The sequence below is a fragment of the Peromyscus leucopus genome, chromosome 1 (genome assembly GCF_004664715.2).
Source record: "Peromyscus leucopus breed LL Stock chromosome 1, UCI_PerLeu_2.1, whole genome shotgun sequence".
In the NCBI taxonomy this organism is placed as follows: domain Eukaryota; kingdom Metazoa; phylum Chordata; class Mammalia; order Rodentia; family Cricetidae; genus Peromyscus; species Peromyscus leucopus.
The window spans coordinates 142,637,844-142,645,522 of NC_051063.1; the positions used below are offsets into that span (position 1 = coordinate 142,637,844).

At 43.4% G+C, this 7,679-nt stretch overlaps 1 long non-coding RNA gene across 1 annotated transcript; it reads right to left on the reverse strand.

Moving 5' to 3' along the window:
* Window positions 1-4,161: 4,161 nt before the first annotated feature.
* Window positions 4,162-6,655, reverse strand: LOC114700661. Its single transcript, XR_003735725.2, has 2 exons — window positions 4,766-6,655; window positions 4,162-4,364 (listed from the first exon to the last, which is right to left on the reverse strand). It is a non-coding gene; the product is annotated as an uncharacterized LOC114700661 (long non-coding RNA).
* Between the last annotated feature and the right edge of the window lie 1,024 nt (window positions 6,656-7,679).

Below are 7,679 nucleotides of genomic sequence, written 5' to 3' on the forward strand. Positions count from 1 at the left end.
AGAGGGAAGGCCAACATAAAATGAGAGTTGATGTGTTTAGAATGTTCTAGACGATGTAAAGGGATAAAGAATGAGAAATTTTAATGTCCAGACAATCTCTGCTAATTGTGGAAATGGCCCGAAATCAATTCAGAGCTGGGGAGGTGGCTCAGCTGGGAGAGCACTTGTCTCACCAGTATGCGTCTGAGCCTCAGAACCCATGTGCGAAGCTTGATGTGACGGTGGACACTTGGAGTGCGAGCACTGCTGAAGCAGGGATGGGCGGATCCTGGGGGCTCACTGACCACCCCGCTCAGCTTGCTAGGCAAATTCCAGAAAGAGACCTCATCTTGGAAAAAACAAAAGATAGCCCAGGAGATTGTCCTCTGAGCTTCACAAGCACACACATAGGTATGCACTCACAAAGACGTGTGTACCCCCTTACGTATGGGCACGCGCGCACACACACACACACACACACACACCTAGAAGAGCTTGCAGTGTTACATGTCTATCCGGAAGGACTCACTTCAGCTGATCACTTCAGCTGGAATTGAGAAAGGGTTTTTTTCTCTTTCCAAGTAGAAGTTGCCAAACTGCAATTCCACCTTTACCCAAAGCTGCTGCAGAAACAGTGTCAGCAGCAGAGGAGGTGAGGTCACAGGGCATCAGCAGCAGAGGAGGTGAGTTTGCAGGGCATCACTTGCTGTGCAGAGGTTCCAAGACTCTCAGGACTGAGGTTGCCACTTGCTCCCTGTTCCTAGATTTGTGAATAACTCAGATTGGTGGATTCTCACTCCCTGTCCTGTGTGTGATGTGTGTGTGTGTGTGTGTGTGTGTGTGTGTGATGTGTATGTTTGTGTCTGTGTGTTTGAGTCTGTGTTTCTCTCTCTGTCTCTATCTCTGTCTCCCTGCCTGTCTGTCTCTCTCCCTGTCTGTCTCTGTTTCTCTCCCTGTCTCTGTGTTTGTCTTTCTATCTCTGTCTCTGTCTCTGTTTCTCTCTCTCTCTCTCTCACGCGCACACACACACACACACACACAAACACACATCCTCCTTCTGCCCCCATCCCTACAATTTCTCTCTGTCTCTGTCTCTGTCTCTGTCTGTCTCTCTCTTTCACACACACACACACACACACACACACACACACACACACACACACCCCTTCCTACCGCCCCCCACCCTTCCAACTGTTAGACTTTGTATCTTCTTGAGGCAGACGTTTAAATGCGCCTTTTAGTGTGTCCATCAGGACGCACCACTTTGCACTCACCCCTCGGGGAAGGACGAACATGAAATTCCGAGTGGAAAGAAGACTGCTAACCTGAGTTTGAAATGACAAGACTAAGTGCCCTAGGATTTACTAAAACAGGCTGGGAGTTAAAAAATGATAACCCAGGTGCCTGGCTTTTTCTGGGCAGGTCACACTCCCCTCCTTCTGCTCCCATGCACTACCGCCTGCAAGCTTATTTACAGAGTCAATTAACAAAAGATAACCTCCCATTGTGTAACCATCAATAAATCAATCGTGTTAATACTATCTTGGAATGTCCCCCACTATTGACGTTCATATTGTTTACATTAGACACTTGAGAAAGCCAGAGCCCTTGAGTTGGCTTGTTCCAAGTTAATGGATTCTGGAGGAGCCATTACTACTTATTACTTTCTTTACAAAATATTTGAAGTTGCTCTGAGGTTCACCTGCCTTACCCACGATGGCAGGGCGCCTGCCTCCCACCCAGCAGGATCCAATCCCTGCAGCAGAGAGCCTGGTGACTGCTTAGGAGGGTAAACATTTATGAGCAGCCATATAGCAGTCACTTAGGGTACACCTCCTTCTTTGTGGTGCAAACAATGTCTTTCCACCCAGCCCAGCCCCTACTGTCAGCCACCCTCCACAATCTGGGGAATCAAATTAATCTTCAATTACGTGGAAGAATCTTAGCAGCTAGCACAGCTCCAGTTACCAAGTCACTTACAGTTGTGAGCCCTTCAGACAGAGAGCACCCCAAACACAGGGCTTTTCATAATTCCTCTCCCTCCCTAACAGAGTCCCAGCCCCACGATCATTTCTACATGGGGGAAACCTCAACAATGTTGATGATTAGCTTTTAAAATGAATGCAAAATAAATCTTGGTGCATAACACCAATGGACTGAACTTCGCCACTCCGAGCATAAAGTCGGGTCTAATGTTTTGTTTTGTGCTTAGTACTTCCACTCTAATGACACGAGAAATACTTTAGAGAACAAGTTTTTCCCTTAGCTGGGCCACTCCTCTGCTTCGAGGCTCAGGGAGTTTGCTAAGGCAAAAAAAAAAAAAAATGTGCAGGACTGAGAAGGAGGGTGGGGGAGGGAAGCCCCAGTGGTGGAGCTTGTGAAGTTTCAGATTTCAGAGCTGGCTGCAGACCTGGGCAAAGTTCACTGCTCCCTCTTCACGACAGGCTACATACTTTTCAAGTTCCCACTTGCTTCTTAGAGAGGCAAAAATGTGGCCTGGGAGTTCAGGTTGCTAAGGACGAAGGAGCGGAGACAATTTAACCATGCATTCCTTTCCTGAAAGATAGGCTGCTGCCGTCGTGGTTGTTGTTTTTTCTCTGTAAATACCAGAAAGTCTTGATCCTCTCCACTCTAAGCAAATACTCCGGGCTGCAAACTTTGAAGCCATATTTCTTCTAACTGTGGGAAAACAGTTACTTCACTCCCTGGCTTTTTGCTGCCTAAGCCTTGACAAAACGGGACAGTATTCTACCATGTTCTACCATCTTCTTATTAGACACAGGATTCCTTTTCCTCTTGCTAATGATGGGTGGTTATAATACACATGACTACTGGATAATAAAAGAAAGCTCTCGTTGTTCCTACTTCTTTTTTTTCCCCCTTTTCTTTTAATCCTCATGATATATATGTCTCCTGAAGGCTGTTTTGAAGAGGGTGAAGGAAATAGACAGGCCTTAGAAAAGAAAAACAGTTATCTAATTACTGTCTCTTCTAGACCCTTCTGTGACCCTGCATTGAAAGCTCCAGTGGACATGCATGACCTTAGGACATGCACGCCCGTACGTTTATGCCTTCAACTTGTTTGTGCAATAGAACTGTTGAGTCTCCTCAAAAATAAAGAGGATTTTCAGATTTAAAAAAAAAAAAATGAAACAAGAGGTATTAGTATTTGGGTCTTACACAATAAGGTGAAATAATTTTCCAAATTTATAGATAGAATATTTTGTATATAAATCTAGATCAGTTGAGCATCTAGTCCATACCAGCGTATCACTTTATATCATACTTTAAAAAGCACTTTTGTATGGAGAAAGTACACTTGTGCTCAAAGCAGTACTTATTAAACACGAAATTTAGAAAGTCAGCTATGAGCTCATCCTCTTTACTCAAAATGCCATTGTTTCTATGCAACCTGGGAACTCCCATTTTGGGGTCAAACTAGAAAATGGTGAAGAGTCAATTCAGATTCGGTCCTTCAAAAAGCACATGGGACATTTGAAGTCTATAAAGTGATGAGTTGTAAAGTGGTTCCCTTACAGGGTTCCTTCGCACGGTTTCCCCCTCCACCTTAACTTCCTAGGAACTGCTGAGGCCTGCCACCACCCGCGCGCCCCCCCCCCCACTTCCTCACTTGCCAATACTTGGTTTTCCTTGTATCTTGTTATTTTAGCTTTGTTCGGCTTGCATCTTGCCTCCTGACACCACTTCCATATGTCCCTTGTGATAAACACTCATCCACCATCAGCTCGTGTCTCCCTCCATGTTGCCTCATGCCAAAGCTCTTTCTGGTATCCTACGCTCACACGAACATCCAAGCATTTAAATATCTACATTAATACTGGAGGTCTTCACTCTCTCTCACCACCAGGGCTTTTGAATATAGAAAGTCTGAAACCAGTATTGTTTGAGATTCCTACAGGAAAACATAAAGATATCCCAAACGTGATTTCACAAATAGGCGTGGTCTGGCTATCTGATGTTTATTTACATGGTCTGAGAGTGTGTGTCATAACAGTAATATCCCAGCTATTGTATTTGTCCATATGGGAATAGTGCTGAACCACTGCAGTTAGAGCATGAAGGCAGGACTCGTGGTCACCTGGCCCATCGGACTTCCTTCACAACACAGCCCACATCAGATCCTGCCTCTAGACAAGGACTGTGGTAAAAAGAGCTCTAGACTGGAGGCATGAGGTTTTATGCCGTCTGTCCCCTTGTCCCCTCATCTGAAAGATGGAAATGATGCTATGAGAGGCCTGCCAGGTCTTCTCTGCTGTTTGGTGACTCTTGTTGTGTTTGCTGCTCCGAGACATTGGTGCTGCGGTTCCAGCCAGATAACAGAAGGGAAGGTCACATGATCAAAATGGAAGTAAAGATGAACAGGCCTGGGGAATGGATGACAGAATAAGCCAGTACAGTAATATAATATACCTGTCATAAAGGAGGATGCGGAGAAATGGGGAGCTCCCGGTGTGGATTCTTGACTGGTCTCTTCTCGAGGCTTGGCATGAATTATAATAAGCTTGAAATGGCCAAGACATTAGTCACATGACATCTGGACACAATCACAAACCATTCCTCGGGTCAGTTGTGGCCTAATAAGTGACTACAACCCATAGGGATAGTGATAACCATGGTTAGTGCATTTAACTGCACATATTTCCCTCATGTGCTTATGGAGAGACAAAAAGTTAAAGTGGAATCAAAAGCAGGCAGGGCCTGCATAGGGCCCTGTCGTTAATAACGTACCCAAGACGACAGGACAAGACCAAATAGAAACTCTTACCTTTTTGCATGAGCCATGCTAATATTCATGGCTAGAAGCATGGTGCTGTTTCTTCTCAAGTTTCAACAACAGTGAGTCTCAGGACTGAAGCACCGGACAGTAACTTAAGGAGAATGAAAGTCACGAGTGAGAGGAAGCATCTAAGTCCATCTATTATTCCAGCCCATGCAAAGTAGAGACCTTTTCAGTAAAATACACATACAGTTCCAGTTTTTATGTAAAGTGTCTTCCCCTTGCCCATAGTTCCTTAAAGGTTTGATCCCCATTTTATAATGCTACCGGGAAGGGTGGTGTCTTTAAAAGAAGCCAGGTCATGGAGAGTACGCCTTGGAATGGGATCCTGGGACTCCCAACTCACTGGTGTGCTCCAAATCCTTCTTACCCTCATCGTGCTCTCCAATTATTAGTCTTTCTCTTCTTCCTGTCCACCAATACATAAGCAGCTTCCTCCACCACATAGCCCTACCATGATATCCTTCCTCACTGGAGATTATGTGTTGAGCCCTCTGAGTCAAGATAAATTTCCCTCAGAAGTTAATATCCTCAATTATTTTGTGACAACAGCAGACAACTGACCAACACACATGTCTCCATGGCGTCTCAGGGACGAGACCAAGACCGTAATGATGATGAGAGCGGACAAAGATGTCATCGCCTGCTCTCAGGATTTTCTATATAGTCACGTACTGAATTTTGAGGATACCTCTAGATATCTGGTTCTATTGTTTTGGGATGAATTCTGGGAACAGAATGGTACTAACTAATCTGCCCACGTTCATAGAGTAGACTGAGAGTAGCGGGGGAGGTGAGCTACACCGAGCAGGTGTGGAAACGGCCTTTAACCCTTGTGCTACTAAGGGAAGAGGAAATACAACTAATAATTCCATTGGAATTACTCTAATGGCTAGAAGGAACTCCAGGATTTTAGCAGAAGCTGCTTCCTTGAGTCTTCATATATTGCCCACTAGGCTTAAAGAGAATAATTATTACCTTCGGGAAGGACAGTGGGTGGAGATATTTACCTCCAAGGCTTATGACGTGAGTTCAGACCCCAGTTACTAGGAGATAACCGACTCCAGCAAGCTGTCCCCTGACTGCCACATGCTTGCTATAGCAGTAGTGTGCCCTCTATTACACATAAATAAATACATAATATATACTTATATATGTGTGTGTAATAAAATTAATAATAATCACCCCTCTTCTGTTTGATAGCCCATTATACATAAAGTATTAGCAAATACAGCTTATCTCTTCATGTGAGTGGTGTGATTAGAATGAATTTCAAACTTCCAAATGGCTGGGGAAAACAAAACAAAAGAATACTATGTGACACTTGAAAATATAAAACTCAAATATGAGCATCCACGAATAAAGTTTTGTTGAAATGTAATCGGACTTCATTTGCATAGTGCTTGTGGCTTGCATTCTCTTAACTTCCGGTAGAATTAAGTAATCACAACACAGAATATATGGCCAGTGAAACGTAGAATATTTACCCTCTGGTGCGCTGTAGAAAAAGTTTGCTGACACGTGCTTTAAGCAGTTGTAGGTAATTCTTACTCATCTTCCTTGCTAAAATGTTGTGTGTGTGTGTGTGTGTGTGTGTGTGTGTGTGTGTGTGTGTGTACAGCTATGTGTGTCTGGTAGTTGACAGTGCATGTATGTGCAAGTGTGTGGAGGCCAGAGCTTAAGGCCAGTGTTGTCCTCAGTTGCCACCGACCTTGTTTTTTTTGAATCAGGGTCTCTCACTAGTTTGGCCAAACTTGCTGTTAGTAAGCTCTAGCAATCTACATGCCTCCTCTGCCCCAATGCTGAGATGACAAGTGTACACCAGCCATCACCACGTCCAGCTTTTTTTAAACCTGAGTTCTGGAAATTGAACTCGGGTCCTCTTACTCTCACGGTAAGCATTTTACCAACTGAGCCATCTATCCATCCCTACAAAGTTCTTTTTATGGTAAAATTTTTTAAGGCGTCGAGCATTTTATCATCCTTGGAGTGCTCGCTCAGAATTTCCTAGTATTTCTTTTGTAGCATACATACTCTATGCCTCTTAAAATGGTGGTTGGTGATACATATACACACAATTCATTCTCAGCAGCATTATGTCTATGATTAAAGCCTTACATGGATTGTTTTTATGATGTACTTCTAAGATTATAAAATTTCAAAACAGATAAATGAATCTATGACAAGAAAAAACAACAAAATTATAATAATTCAGGAAAAAATGGAACAAGGATTGTCTATGATGGGTTTCAGGGGATTCCCTGGGTTGATAGAAACATTCTAGATCCTGAAAGCTGCTTGAGTTCCTCAGTTGTATGCATTTGGCAAAAATCAGTCCAGAATGTATACCTCAGACCATCAAAATGATTCAGTGGATAATATTTGCTGCCAAAGCAGGAAACAAGTTGAGTTTGATCTTCACCCTGCACATGGTTGAAGGAGAGAATCTACCCTGCAAAGTTGTCCTTTGACCTCCACATATGTGCAATGGGGTACACACTCAGTGTTTGTGCACACAGATGCACAAACACTGGATATGTAAATATAATGCAAGCACTAATAATAAAACTCAAAATAGACACTTACAGCTTGTACATTGTACTATTGTCTTCAGGAGAAGAAACCTTGTAAATAAATGCTCTACTCTAATGAGTGATCGGCATAGGAATGTTTTGGGGGTTATCATTCCATCAAGCCTATTTTGAAATGCACCTGGAAGTCCAAATCATTGGAAGGCCTGAGGCTGAGTCAGATGGCAGGGTTTGAGAAGGAGCAAAAAGAGAAATGTTCATTATAGGAAGGGAGTGGTGAACACAAATGTTTACCGTCTAAATTCTTAATAACAACTCCGGTGCTTAAATTGTGTCAAGATAAAACTTTTGTGCACATTAGTGGGAACAAG